The sequence below is a fragment of the Gobius niger genome (genome assembly GCF_951799975.1).
Source record: "Gobius niger genome assembly, chromosome: 12".
Classification (NCBI taxonomy): Eukaryota; Metazoa; Chordata; class Actinopteri; order Gobiiformes; family Gobiidae; genus Gobius; species Gobius niger.
In genome coordinates, this window is record NC_136863.1 from 1,954,426 (window position 1) to 1,970,813 (window position 16,388).

The 16,388-nt window shown below is 40.7% G+C and overlaps 1 protein-coding gene across 1 annotated transcript in view; it reads right to left on the reverse strand.

Annotated features, from left to right (window-relative positions):
* slc18a2 (solute carrier family 18 member 2) overlaps window positions 1–16,388 on the reverse strand; it is a 58,822-nt gene that overhangs the window by 11,629 nt on the left and 30,805 nt on the right. The gene's annotated exons all lie outside the window — the stretch shown is intronic.

Here is a 16,388-nt window from a genome sequence, read left to right on the forward strand (position 1 = left end):
TTTTTTTTACAAAAATGTGATTAAAAAATTGACAAAAAAATGACAAAACTGTGACTAAGATGCATAAAATTAACTGTAATTGATTAATTTTATGTTGATGTTTTTATTGATTCTATTTGTTTTCTTGTATTTATGCAACTGTGAAGCACTTTGAATTGCCTTGTGTATGAATTGTGCTCTACAAATAAACTTGCCTTGCCTAAGATGTTACAAAATGTGACAAAAAAATAAAAAATTGGATGAAAAATGTGACAAAAATAATCACAAAAATGTGATAAAAAATGGACGAAAAAATGACAAAACTGTGACAAAAATGTGACAAAAAAATGACTAAAATGTGATAAAAATATGATAAACATTTGACAAAAAAATTACAAAAAATGACAAAAAAATGATGAAAAAGTTACAAAAATGAGTTGAATACCCAACAAAAAAATGATGGAAAAAAATGTGATGACGTGGGGAAAAAGCTCCTCTCGGTTTAGGCGGGAGTTAAGAGGTTAATTGCATAGATTGAATTAAATGCAAAGCTAAACCAAAAAAGAAAATAAAGTAAATTGATTATTTGCAGTTATATGTTTCACACTAACATCGCCGTGTTTGACCCGCGACCCCCGGGCACTTTTTCACTTTGACCTCGGAGACATAAAGTTTGTGCCCCCCTGCTTCAAACTAAACCCTCCCGTGTGGAGAACGGCTGAACGTGAGCGTGTCCAGACTGACGCTGATGCTGCAGATCTGATTTCCCTCGGTCTAATATGTCTCTGCTCGCAAACACGGCGCCGTCATTAAAAGCTGATCTTATCCCGGGCCGAGCACCTGGCTCCGAGGCGAAGGTGCAATTTCCTGCCGCGCCACCGAGGCCTTATCACCGGCGCGCCTTATAAAGCGGCGTATCTGCGGATCGGAGGCGCCGCCGCGGAGATTACGCAAATATCAGCCCTCGGAGAAGAATATCAGCCCTCGGAGAAGAATATCAGCCTCAGAGAAGAATATCAGCCTCTGCTTAAAGAATATCAGCCTCAGAGAAGAATATCAGCCTCTGCTTAAAGAATATCAGCCTCTACTTAAAGAATATCAGCCTCTACTTAAAGAATATCAGCCTCTACTTAAAGAATATCAGCCTCTACTTAAAGAATATCAGCCTCTGCTTAAAGAATATCAGCCTCTACTTAAAGAATATCAGCCTCTACTTAAAGAATATCAGCCTCAGAGAAGAATATCAGCCTCTGCTTAAAGAATATCAGCCTCTACTTAAAGAATATCAGCCTCTACTTAAAGAATATCAGCCTCTACTTAAAGAATATCAGCCTCTACTTAAAGAATATCAGCCTCTACTTAAAGAATATCAGCCTCTACTTAAAGAATATCAGCCTCTACTTAAAGAATATCAGCCTCTACTTAAAGAATATCAGCCTCTGCTTAAAGAATATCAGTCTCTACTTAAAGAATATCAGCCTCTACTTAAAGAATATCAGCCTCTGCTTAAAGAATATCAGCCTCTGCTTAAAGAATATCAGCCTCTACTTAAAGAATATCAGCCTCTGCTTAAAGAATATCAGCCTCTGCTTAAAGAATATCAGCCTCTGCTTAAAGAATATCAGCCTCTACTTAAAGAATATCAGCCTCTACTTAAAGAATATCAGCCTCTGTTTAAAGAATATCAGCCTCTACTTAAAGAATATCAGCCTCTGCTTAAAGAATATCAGCCTCTACTTAAAGAATATCAGCCTCTGTTTAAAGAATATCAGCCTCTACTTAAAGAATATCAGCCTCTACTTAAAGAATATCAGCCCTCGGAGAAGAATATCAGCCTCTGCTTAAAGAATATCAGCCTCTACTTAAAGAATATCAGCCTCTACTTAAAGAATATCAGCCTCTACTTAAAGAATATCAGGCTCTACTTAAAGAATATCAGCCTCTACTTAAAGAATATCAGCCTCTGCTTAAAGAATATCAGCCTCTGTTTAAAGAATATCAGCCTCTACTTAAAGAATATCAGCCTCTACTTAAAGAATATCAGCCTCTACTTAAAGAATATCAGCCTCTACTTAAAGAATATCAGCCTCTGCTTAAAGAATATCAGCCTCTACTTAAAGAATATCAGCCTCTACTTAAAGAATATCAGCCTCTACTTAAAGAATATCAGCCTCTACTTAAAGAATATCAGCCTCTGCTTAAAGAATATCAGCCTCTACTTAAAGAATATCAGCCTCTGCTTAAAGAATATCAGCCTCTAGTTAAAGAATATCAGCCTCTACTTAAAGAATATCAGCCTCTGCTTAAAGAATATCAGCCTCTACTTAAAGAATATCAGCCTCTGCTTAAAGAATATCAGCCTCTAGTTAAAGAATATCAGCCTCTACTTAAAGAATATCAGCCTCTGCTTAAAGAATATCAGCCTCTACTTAAAGAATATCAGCCTCTACTTAAAGAATATCAGCCTCTACTTAAAGAATATCAGCCTCTACTTAAAGAATATCAGCCTCTACTTAAAGAATATCAGCCTCTACTTAAAGAATATCAGCTCTACTTAAAGAATATCAGCCTCTACTTAAAGAATATCGGCCTCTGGAACATTGTGGATCCTCCTGCCCCCAGTGCCGTTTTCTCTCCATACTTTTGTATTGATTTGTTGTATACTCTGTGTATTCAAAGCTTCCCCGTGGACGTCACCGTTGTTCCTCAGCTTGTTTGAATCAGTCCAGTCAGAATGAACATGTCGCTCATTAGTAAAGGGTTTTCAAAGCGCTGCCCGCGGCCCCGGATCAGAGAGAGAAAAGGAACAACGACCTGTGTGCTTCAAAACACGCTTTCATTCTTATCGATCGACCTCGTGATCCCGGACTAACGAGGAGACCAGGGCGTGAGGGACGGATCCTCACCACATCCTCACCACATCCTCACCACATCCTCACCACATCCTCACCACATCCTCGCCACATCCTCACCACATCCTCACCACATCCTCGCCACATCCTCACCACGTATGTCACAGTATCAGAGTCACAGTATCACAGTATCTCAGTCACAGTATCTCAGTCACAGTATCTCAGTCACAGTATCTCAGTCACAGTATCTCAGTCACAGTATCACAGTATCTCAGCCACAGTATCACAGTATCTCAGTCACAGTATCACAGTATCTCAGTCACAGTATCTCAGTCACACTATCACAGTCACAGTATCACAGTCACAGTATCACAGTCACAGTATCTCAATCACAGTATCACAGTCACAGTATCTCAGTCACAGTATCACAGTCACAGTATCACAGTCACAGTATCACAGTCACAGTATCACAGTCACAGTATCACAGTCACAGTATCTCAGTCACAGTATCTCAGTCTCAGTATCACAGTATCTCAGTCACAGTATCACAGTATCACAGTCACAGTATCTCAGTCTCAGTATCACAGTATCTCAGTCACAGTATCTCAGTCACAGTATCTCAGTCACAGTATCTCAGTCACAGTATCTCAGTCTCAGTATCACAGTATCTCAGTCACAGTATCTCAGTCACAGTATCTCAGTCACAGTATCTCAGTCACAGTATCTCAGTCACAGTATCTCAGTCACAGTATCACAGCATCTCAGTATCTCAGTATCACAGTCACAGTATCTCAGTCACAGTAACATAGTATCTCAGTCACAGTATCTCAGTCACAGTATCACAGTCACAGTATCTCAGTCACAGTATCTCAGTCACAGTATCTCAGTCACAGTAACATAGTATCTCAGTCACAGTAACACAGCCACAGTATCACAGTCACAGTATCACAGTATCTCAGTCACAGTATCACAGTATCACAGTCACAGTATCACAGTCAAAGTATCTCAGTATCACAGTATCACAGTATCACAGTATCAAAGTATCACAGTATCTCAGTATCACAGTATCACAGTATCACAGTATCACAGTATCACAGTCACAGTATCTCAGTCACAGTATCACAGTATCACAGTATCACAGTATCACAGTCACAGTATCTCAGTCACAGTATCACAGTATCACAGTCACAGTATCTCAGTCACAGTATCTCAGTCACAGTATCTCAGTATCTCAGTATCACAGTCACAGTATCACAGTATCTCAGTATCACAGTCACAGTATCACAGTATCTCAGTATCACAGTCACAGTATCACAGTCACAGTATCTCAGTCACAGTATCTCAGTCACAGTATCACAGTCACAGTATCTCAGTCACAGTATCACAGTCACAGTATCACAGTATCACAGTATCACAGTATCACAGTATCACAGTATCTCAGTCACAGTATCACAGTATCACAGTATCAGAGTATCACAGTATCTCAGTCACAGTATCACAGTATCTAAGTCACAGTATCACAGTATCACAGTCACAGTAACACAGTATCTCAGTCACAGTATCACAGTCACAGTATCTCAGTCACAGTAACACAGTATCTCAGTCACAGTATTTCAGTCACAGTATCACAGTCACAGTATCTCAGTCACAGTATCTCAGTCACAGTATCTCAGTCACAGTATCTCAGTCACAGTATCACAGTCACAGTATCACAGTCACAGTATCTCAGTCACAGTATCACAGTCACAGTATCTCAGTCACAGTATCTCAGTCACAGTATCACAGTCACAGTATCTCAGTCACAGTATCACAGTATCTCAGTATCACAGTCACAGTATCTCAGTCACAGTATCACAGTATCTCAGTATCACAGTATCACAGTCACAGTATCTCAGTCACAGTATCACAGTCACAGTATCTCAGTCACAGTATCACAGTATCTCAGTATCACAGTATCACAGTCACAGTATCTCAGTCACAGTATCACAGTCACAGTATCTCAGTCATAGTATCACAGTCACAGTATCACAGTATCTCAGTCACAGTATCTCAGTCACAGTATCTCAGTCACAGTATCACAGTATCACAGTCACAGTATCTCAGTCACAGTATCACAGTCACAGTATCACAGTATCTCAGTCACAGTATCACAGTCACAGTATCACAGTATCACAGTCACAGTATCACAGTATCTCAGTCACAGTATCTCAGTCACAGTATCTCAGTCACAGTATCACAGTCACAGTATCACAGTCACAGTATCACAGTATCTCAGTCACAGTATCTCAGTCACAGTATCTCAGTCACAGTATCTCAGTCACAGTATCTCAGTCACAGTATCTCAGTCACAGTATCTCAGTCACAGTATCACAGTCACAGTATCTCAGTCACAGTATCTCAGTCACAGTATCACAGTATCTCAGTCACAGTATCACAGTATCACAGTCACAGTATCACAGTCACAGTATCACAGTCACAGTATCACAGTCACAGTATCACAGTCACAGTATCTCAGTCACAGTATCTCAGTCTCAGTATCACACTATCTCAGTCACAGTATCTCAGTCTCAGTATCACAGTATCACAGTCACAGTATCACAGTCACAGTATCACAGTCACAGTATCACAGTCACAGTATCTCAGTCAAAGTATCTCAGTCACAGTATCTCAGTCACAGTATCTCAGTCACAGTATCTCAGTCAAAGTATCTCAGTCACAGTATCTCAGTCACAGTATCTCAGTATCTCAGTCACAGTATCTCAGTCACAGTATCACAGTCACAGTATCTCAGTCACAGTATCTCAGTCACAGTATCACAGTATCACAGTCACAGTATCACAGTCACAGTATCACAGTCACAGTATCACAGTCACAGTATCTCAGTCACAGTATCTCAGTCACAGTATCTCAGTCTCAGTATCACAGTATCTCAGTCACAGTATCTCAGTCTCAGTATCACAGTATCACAGTCACAGTATCACAGTCACAGTATCTCAGTCACAGTATCACAGTCACAGTATCACAGTATCACAGTCACAGTATCACAGCCACAGTATCACAGTCAGAGTATCACAGTATCTCAGTCACAGTATCTGAGTCACAGTATCTCAGTCGCAGTATCACAGTATCTCAGTCTCAGTATCTCAGTCTCAGTATCACAGTATCACAGTCACAGTATCTCAGTCACAGTATCTCAGTCACAGTATCTCAGTCTCAGTATCACAGTATCTCAGTCACAGTATCTCAGTCTCAGTATCACAGTATCACAGTCACAGTATCTCAGTCACAGTATCTCAGTCACAGTATCACAGTCACAGTATCACAGTCACAGTATCACAGTCACAGTATCACAGTCACAGTATCACAGTATCTCAGTCACAGTATCTGAGTCACAGTATCTCAGTCGCAGTATCACAGTCACAGTATCACAGTCGCAGTATCACAGTCACAGTATCTCAGTCACAGTATCACAGTCACAGTATCACAGTCACAGTATCACAGTCACAGTATCACAGTCACAGTATCACAGTATCTCAGTCACAGTATCTGAGTCACAGTATCTCAGTCGCAGTATCACAGTCACAGTATCACAGTCACAGTATCACAGTCACAGTATCTCAGTCACAGTATCACAGTCACAGTATCACAGTCACAGTATCACAGTCACAGTATCACAGTCACAGTATCTCAGTCACAGTATCTCAGTATCACAGCATCTCAGTCACAGTATCACAGTCTCAGTATATCAGTCACAGTATCACAGTATCACAGTATCTCAGTCACAGTATCTCAGTCACAGTATCTCAGTCACAGTATCACAGTATCACAGTCACAGTATCTCAGTATCACAGTATCTCAGTCACAGTATCTCAGTCACAGTATATCAGTCACAGTATCACAGTCACAGTATCACAGTCACAGTATCTCAGTATCACAGTATCTCAGTCACAGTATCACAGTCACAGTATCTCAGTCACAGTATCACAGTCTCACAGTATCTCAGTCACAGTATCTCAGTCACAGTATCACAGTATCTCAGTCACAGTATCTCAGTCACAGTATCACAGTCTCAGTATATCAGTCACAGTATCACAGTCACAGTATCACAGTCACAGTATCTCAGTATCACAGTATCTCAGTCACAGTATCTCAGTATCACAGCATCTCAGTCACAGTATCACAGTCTCAGTATATCAGTCACAGTATCACAGTATCACAGTATCTCAGTCACAGTATCTCAGTCACAGTATCTCAGTCACAGTATCACAGTCACAGTATCTCAGTCACAGTATCACAGTCTCAGTATCACAGTCACAGTATCACAGTCACAGTATCACAGTATCACAGTATCTCAGTCACAGTATCACAGTCACAGTATCTCAGTCACAGTATCACAGTCACAGTATCTCAGTCACAGTATCTCAGTCACAGTATCTCAGTCACAGTATCACAGTATCTCAGTCACAGTATCTCAGTCACAGTATCTCAGTCACAGTATCTCAGTCACAGTATCACAGTATCTCACTATCACAGTATCTCAGTATCACAGTGTCTCAGTCACAGTATCTCAGTCACAGTATCTCAGTCACAGTATCTCAGTCACAGTATCACAGTATCTCAGTCACAGTATCTCAGTCACAGTATCACAGTCACAGTATCACAGTCACAGTATCTCAGTCACAGTATCACAGTATCTCAGTCACAGTATCTCAGTCACAGTATCTCAGTCACAGTATCTCAGTATCACAGTATCACAGTCACAGTATCACAGTCACAGTATCTCAGTCACAGTATCACAGTCACAGTATCTCAGTCACAGTATCTCAGTCACAGTATCACAGTATCTCAGTATCACAGTATCTCAGTATCACAGTATCTCAGTCACAGTATCACAGTCACAGTATCTCAGTCACAGTATCTCAGTCACAGTATCTCAGTCACAGTATCTCAGTCACAGTATCACAGTCACAGTATCTCAGTCACAGTATCTCAGTCACAGTATCTCAGTCACAGTATCTCAGTCACAGTATCACAGTCACAGTATCTCAGTCACAGTATATCAGTCACAGTATCTCAGTCACAGTATCTCAGTCACAGTATCTCAGTATCACAGTATCACAGTCACAGTATCACAGTCACAGTATCTCAGTCACAGTATCACAGTCACAGTATCTCAGTATCACAGTATCTCAGTATCACAGTATCACAGTCACAGTATCACAGTATCTCAGTCACAGTATCTCAGTCACAGTATCACAGTATCTCAGTCACAGTATCACAGTCACAGTATCACAGTCACAGTATCACAGTATCTCAGTCACAGTATCACAATCACAGTATCTCAGTCACAGTATCACAGTCTCAGTATATCAGTCACAGTATCACAGTATCACAGTATCACAGTCACAGTATCTCAGTATCACAGTATCTCAGTCACAGTATCTCAGTCACAGTATCTCAGTCACAGTATCACAGTATCACAGTCACAGTATCTCAGTCACAGTATCACAGTATCACAGTCACAGTATCTCAGTCACAGTATCACAGTCACAGTATCACAGTCACAGTATCACAGTCACAGTATCTCAGTCACAGTATCACAGTCACAGTATCACAGTATCTCAGTCACAGTATCACAGTATCACAGTCACAGTATCTCAGTCACAGTATCACAGTCACAGTATCTCAGTCACAGTATCACAGTCACAGTATCACAGTATCTCAGTCACAGTATCACAGTATCACAGTCACAGTATCTCAGTCACAGTATCTCAGTCACAGTATCTCAGTCACAGTATCACAGTATCACAGTCACAGTATCACAGTCACAGTCACAGTATCACAGTCACAGTCACAGTATCACAGTCACAGTATCACAGTCACAGTATCTCAGTCACAGTATCACAGTATCACAGTATCACAGTCACAGTATCTCAGTCACAGTATCTCAGCCACAGTATCACAGTCACAGTATCACAGTCACAGTATCTCAGTCACAGTATCACAGTATCACAGTCACAGTATCACAGTCACAGTATCTCAGTCACAGTATCACAGTCACAGTATCACAGTATCACAGTCACAGTATCACAGTCACAGTATCTCAGTCACAGTATCACAGTCACAGTATCACAGTCACAGTATCTCAGTCACAGTATCACAGTATCACAGTCACAGTATCTCAGTCACAGTATCACAGTCACAGTATCTCAGTCACAGTATCACAGTCACAGTATCACAGTCACAGTATCACAGTCACAGTATCTCAGTCACAGTATCACAGTCACAGTATCACAGTATCTCAGTCACAGTATCACAGTATCACAGTCACAGTATCACAGTATCACAGTCACAGTATCTCAGTCACAGTATCTCAGTCACAGTATCACAGTATCTCAGTCACAGTATCTCAGTCACAGTATCTCAGTCACAGTATCACAGTATCACAGTCACAGTCACAGTCACAGTATCACAGTCACAGTCACAGTATCACAGTCACAGTATCTCAGTCACAGTATCACAGTCACAGTATCACAGTCACAGTATCACAGTCACAGTATCTCAGTCACAGTATCTCAGTCACAGTATCACAGTATCACAGTATCACAGTCACAGCATCTCAGTCACAGTATCTCAGTCACAGTATCTCAGTCACAGTATCACAGTCACAGTATCACAGTCACAGTATCTCAGTCACAGTATCTCAGTCACAGTATCACAGTATCACAGTATCACAGTCACAGTATCTCAGTCACAGTATCTCAGTCACAGTATCACAGTCACAGTATCACAGTATCTCAGTAACAGTATCACAGTATCACAGTCACAGTATCACAGTCACAGTATCTCAGTCACAGTATCTCAGTCACAGTATCACAGTCACAGTATCACAGTATCACAGTATCACAGTCACAGTATCTCAGTCACAGTATCACAGTCACAGTATCAAAGTCACAGTATCTCAGTCACAGTATCTCAGTCACAGTATCTCAGTATCTCAGTCACAGTATCTCAGTCACAGTATCTCAGTCACAGTATCACAGTCACAGTATCTCAGTCACAGTATCTCAGTCACAGTATCAGAGTCACAGTATCACAGTCACAGTATCTCAGTATCACAGTCACAGTATCTCAGTCACAGTATCACAGTCACAGTATCTCAGTCACAGTATCACAGTCACAGTATCACAGTCACAGTATCTCAGTCACAGTATCACAGTCACAGTATCTCAGTCACAGTATCTCAGTCACAGTATCAGAGTCACAGTATCACAGTCACAGTATCACAGTATCTCAGTCACAGTATCACAGTCACAGTATCTCAGTCACAGTATCTCAGTCACAGTATCTCAGTCACAGTATCACAGTCACAGTATCTCAGTCACAGTATCACAGTCACAGTATCACAGTCACAGTATCTCAGTCACAGTATCACAGTCACAGTATCTCAGTCACAGTATCTCAGTCACAGTATCAGAGTCACAGTATCACAGTCACAGTATCACAGTATCTCAGTCACAGTATCACAGTATCACAGTCACAGTATCACAGTCACAGTATCTCAGTCACAGTATCACAGTCACAGTATCTCAGTCACAGTATCACAGTCACAGTATCACAGTATCACAGTCACAGTATCACAGTCACAGTATCACAGTCACAGTATCACAGTATCACAGTATCACAGTATCACAGTCACAGTATCACAGTCACAGTATCTCAGTCACAGTATCACAGTCACAGTATCACAGTCACAGTATCTCAGTCACAGTATCTCAGTCACAGTATCTCGGTCACAGTATCACAGTCACAGTATCACAGTCACAGTATCTCAGTCACAGTATCACAGTCACAGTATCACAGTATCACAGTATCACAGTCACAGTATCACAGTATCTCAGCCACAGTATCACAGTCACAGTATCACAGTCACAGTATCACAGTCACAGTATCACAGTATCACAGTATCACAGTATCACAGTATCACAGTCACAGTATCACAGTATCACAGTATCACAGTATCTCAGTCACAGTATCACAGTCAAAGTATCTCAGTCACAGTATCTCAGTCACAGTATCTCAGTCACAGTATCACAGTCACAGTATCTCAGTCACAGTATCACAGTATCACAGTCACAGTATCACAGTCACAGTATCACAGTCAAAGTATCTCAGTCACAGTATCTCAGTCACAGTATCACAGTATCACAGTCACAGTATCTCAGTCACAGTATCTCAGTCACAGTATCTCAGTCACAGTATCTCAGTCACAGTATCTCAGTCACAGTATCACAGTATTTCAGTATCTCAGTCACAGTATCTCAGTCACAGTATCTCAGTCACAGTATCACAGTATTTCAGTATCTCAGTCACAGTATCTCAGTCACAGTATCACAGTATCTCAGTATCTCAGTATCTCAGTCACAGTATCACAGTCACAGTATCTCAGTATCTCAGTCACAGTATCACAGTATCACAGTATCACAGTATCTCAGTCACAGTATCACAGTCAAAGTATCTCAGTCACAGTATCTCAGTCACAGTATCTCAGTCACAGTATCACAGTCACAGTATCTCAGTCACAGTATCACAGTATCACAGTCACAGTATCACAGTCACAGTATCACAGTCAAAGTATCTCAGTCACAGTATCTCAGTCACAGTATCACAGTATCACAGTCACAGTATCTCAGTCACAGTATCTCAGTCACAGTATCTCAGTCACAGTATCTCAGTCACAGTATCACAGTATTTCAGTATCTCAGTCACAGTATCTCAGTCACAGTATCTCAGTCACAGTATCACAGTATTTCAGTATCTCAGTCACAGTATCTCAGTCACAGTATCACAGTATCTCAGTATCTCAGTATCTCAGTCACAGTATCACAGTCACAGTATCTCAGTCACAGTATCACAGTCACAGTATCACAGTCACAGTATCTCAGTCACAGTATCACAGTCACAGTATCTCAGTCACAGTATCTCAGTCACAGTATCAGAGTCACAGTATCACAGTCACAGTATCACAGTATCTCAGTCACAGTATCACAGTCACAGTATCTCAGTCACAGTATCTCAGTCACAGTATCTCAGTCACAGTATCACAGTCACAGTATCTCAGTCACAGTATCACAGTCACAGTATCACAGTCACAGTATCTCAGTCACAGTATCACAGTCACAGTATCTCAGTCACAGTATCTCAGTCACAGTATCAGAGTCACAGTATCACAGTCACAGTATCACAGTATCTCAGTCACAGTATCACAGTATCACAGTCACAGTATCACAGTCACAGTATCTCAGTCACAGTATCACAGTCACAGTATCTCAGTCACAGTATCACAGTCACAGTATCACAGTATCACAGTCACAGTATCACAGTCACAGTATCACAGTCACAGTATCACAGTATCACAGTATCACAGTATCACAGTCACAGTATCACAGTCACAGTATCTCAGTCACAGTATCACAGTCACAGTATCACAGTCACAGTATCTCAGTCACAGTATCTCAGTCACAGTATCTCGGTCACAGTATCACAGTCACAGTATCACAGTCACAGTATCTCAGTCACAGTATCACAGTCACAGTATCACAGTATCACAGTATCACAGTCACAGTATCACAGTATCTCAGCCACAGTATCACAGTCACAGTATCACAGTCACAGTATCACAGTATCACAGTATCACAGTATCTCAGTATCTCAGTCACAGTATCACAGTATCACAGTATCACAGTATCTCAGTCACAGTATCACAGTCAAAGTATCTCAGTCACAGTATCTCAGTCACAGTATCTCAGTCACAGTATCACAGTCACAGTATCTCAGTCACAGTATCACAGTATCACAGTCACAGTATCACAGTCACAGTATCACAGTCAAAGTATCTCAGTCACAGTATCTCAGTCACAGTATCACAGTATCACAGTCACAGTATCTCAGTCACAGTATCTCAGTCACAGTATCTCAGTCACAGTATCTCAGTCACAGTATCACAGTATTTCAGTATCTCAGTCACAGTATCTCAGTCACAGTATCTCAGTCACAGTATCACAGTATTTCAGTATCTCAGTCACAGTATCTCAGTCACAGCATCACAGTATCTCAGTATCTCAGTATCTCAGTCACAGTATCACAGTCACAGTATCTCAGTCACAGTATCACAGTATCACAGTCACAGTATCACAGTCACAGTATCACAGTCAAAGTATCTCAGTCACAGTATCTCAGTCACAGTATCACAGTATCACAGTCACAGTATCTCAGTCACAGTATCTCAGTCACAGTATCTCAGTCACAGTATCTCAGTCACAGTATCACAGTATTTCAGTATCTCAGTCACAGTATCTCAGTCACAGTATCTCAGTCACAGTATCACAGTATTTCAGTATCTCAGTCACAGTATCTCAGTCACAGCATCACAGTATCTCAGTATCTCAGTATCTCAGTCACAGTATCACAGTCACAGTATCTCAGTCACAGTATCACAGTATCACAGTCACAGTATCACAGTCACAGTATCACAGTCAAAGTATCTCAGTCACAGTATCTCAGTCACAGTATCACAGTATCACAGTCACAGTATCTCAGTCACAGTATCTCAGTCACAGTATCTCAGTCACAGTATCTCAGTCACAGTATCACAGTATTTCAGTATCTCAGTCACAGTATCTCAGTCACAGTATCTCAGTCACAGTATCACAGTATTTCAGTATCTCAGTCACAGTATCTCAGTCACAGCATCACAGTATCTCAGTATCTCAGTATCTCAGTCACAGTATCACAGTCACAGTATCTCAGTATCTCAGCTCTATGTTCTCATAAAACAAGGTCAGTCATTCTCAATAGTTCTTTTCTTAAGCTTCTGTTTCAAGACGACACAAGTGAAGTCTGTGTTTCTGCAGCAGAGACTTGGAAACAACAACACAATAACGACGGCTTTACCCAAACGTAGCTCCTGTAGCTCCTCTTTTTCTTTAAATACTACCATTAGCCAAAAATACATCAATAAAAAACCCTTCAAATCAAATAGATTCGAAAATCCTCTTTTTTAGAATTGCAGATGATTCTCAAACAACTTTCAATTAAGTTTTGGTTTTATTCAAGCAAAAATATAAGTTTGACTAAACTAATAATGACGAAATACTGTGGTTGGCAAAACAAACACTGGCTTTTATGTTCTTTATCAGACTAAACATTCTATTTATCCACTGTGAGTCAAGCACCCTGATGGTACAGCTGGTCCCGGAGCGAGAAAACAAACAAAAGCACATGTCACCCCCCCCCCCTCTCCTCTCCTCCCCCTCTCCTCTCCTCCCCCTCCCCTCTCCTCCCCCCTCTCCTCCCCCCCTCACCTCTCCTCCCCCCCTCCCCTCTCCTCCCCCCCCCCTCTCCTCTCCTCCCTCTCCTCCTTCTGGAAAAAAGGTGCGAAAATAGCGACAGAACTGAGACGAAAACAATGATGAAAATGTGACAAAAATGTGAGAAAACATTGACGAAAAAGTGACGAAACAATTCGAAAAATGTGACAAAAAAATGACAAAAAAATGACATAAAAAAGAAAAAAAAATAACAAAAAATGTGACAAAAAAATGACCAAATAATTGATTTAAAAAAAAGGCAAAAAAGTTACAAAATGAGTTGAATAAAAAAATAATTAAAAAAAAAGATGGAAAAAAAATTGATGACGTGAGGAAAAAGATCCATTTGGATGAGTTTTGTAGATCTTAGCTTTCAAATGAGGCGCTACACTGGCCTACAGGATTTGGGTAAAGCTGAACTAAGCTAAATTTGACAAAAATGTGACAAAAAATACAAAAAGATTGAAAAAAATGTGACAAAAAATGATTAAAAAAACGACCAAAAATTTATTAAAAAATGAATAAAAATGTGACAAAAAATGACAAAAAATTGATTTAAAAAAAAGACAAAAAAGCTACAAAATGAGTTGAAACCCCCCCAAAAAAGATGGAAAAAATGTGATGACGTGAGGAAAAAGATCCATTTAGAGGAGTTTTGTAGATCTTAGCTTTCAAATGAGGTGTTACACTCGCCTACAGGATTTGGGTAAAGCTGTTTGTGCTCCATACAGCATATATGGTGAAGGGCAAAAATATAATAAATGAAATGAAACATCTCCATGGAGACGAGCTGGAGACGTCAGTCATGTGTGAGGAAACGCCCACAGCAAACACAACAACAAACATGTCATAAAACATGTTCTTCCACTGAGCATCGGAAACAGGCGTGTTTAAGAACACGCATGATGATTCACTGAAGCACACGGCTCGAGTCCAACAGCCACTTACAAAAGCCCTCGACAAATGTTGACTTTAATTATAAATATATCAGTAAATGTTTGCTCTGTGGGGGAGGGGGGGAGACAAAGGGCAGATCCTGACCAGGTGTAAGTTCAGGACCGAGCTCTGTGTGCGTGTGACGTGAACAGACGCTGGCCTCTGATTGGCCAACGAGAGAGAGGACCGCCCTCACTATTAACATGCAATAGGGGCGTCCATGGTTACCCGATTACCCGATTAACTGAGTCACCGGTTAAAGGAACAGGCCACCGTTTTTCCATACTGAGATATGTTCTTACCTGAGCTGTGACGAGTTCTTTAGGACCTGTCTGATCTTCAGTCACGTAAACACAGCGCAGACGGCGTTAGCATTTAGCCTCTCCCTCTCTCCTCTATAGCTCCAAAACAGGTCAAGATAGAAGCTACCAAGCTCTTCCACGTTTTCCCTATTTAAATATGGTTACGTGAAGTGTTCCACAATTAAACAATGTGGATTTTCTAAGCGGATAAAAGGGGGAACTATATTGTAAGGCGTAATAATACCAGGAGTAGTTCGAAATCCGCGCAGTAATCTTCACTTTACTGCGCGGATGCCAAATTACTCCTGGTATTATTACGTCTTACAATATAGTTATATAATTGACAAAAAAAGAACAAAAAATTGACCAAAAAAAAACAAAAAATTGTCGAAAAATTGAAAAAATATAGAAAAAAAATAAAAAAAAATGACAAAAAATGGATTAAAAAATTACAAAAATGTGACAAAAAAAAAGACACACAGTAAAGTGAAGATTACTGCGCGGATTTCGAACTACTCCTGGTATTATTACGCCTTACAATATAGTTCCCCCTTTTAGAAAATTAGTCCTAAAGAACTCGTCAAAGCTCAGGTAGGAACATATCTCAGTTTGTAAAAACGGTGGCCTGTTCCTTTAAGTGGCGTCTATAATTTGTCGTGACAGTGAAAATACTACATTATGTGCTCCCGTTAAACTAATCCTCTATTAAAGACCTGTCACACCTGCCCAAGCAAACCAAGCTGCGCGGCCTGATGACATCATCACACAGCGACGTTCGTTTATGTGACACCAAAGGAAGGTTAGTGCTAGATCGTCTGCTCCGGAGGGACGGTCTGCTGTGATTTTGTATAGATCTATGAGCTGGTTTGTCTAAAAATACAAATAATCCTAATCCTTAAAGTTAACCCCTTAACTCCACCTGAACCGAGCACATTTTCTCCAGTTTGGCT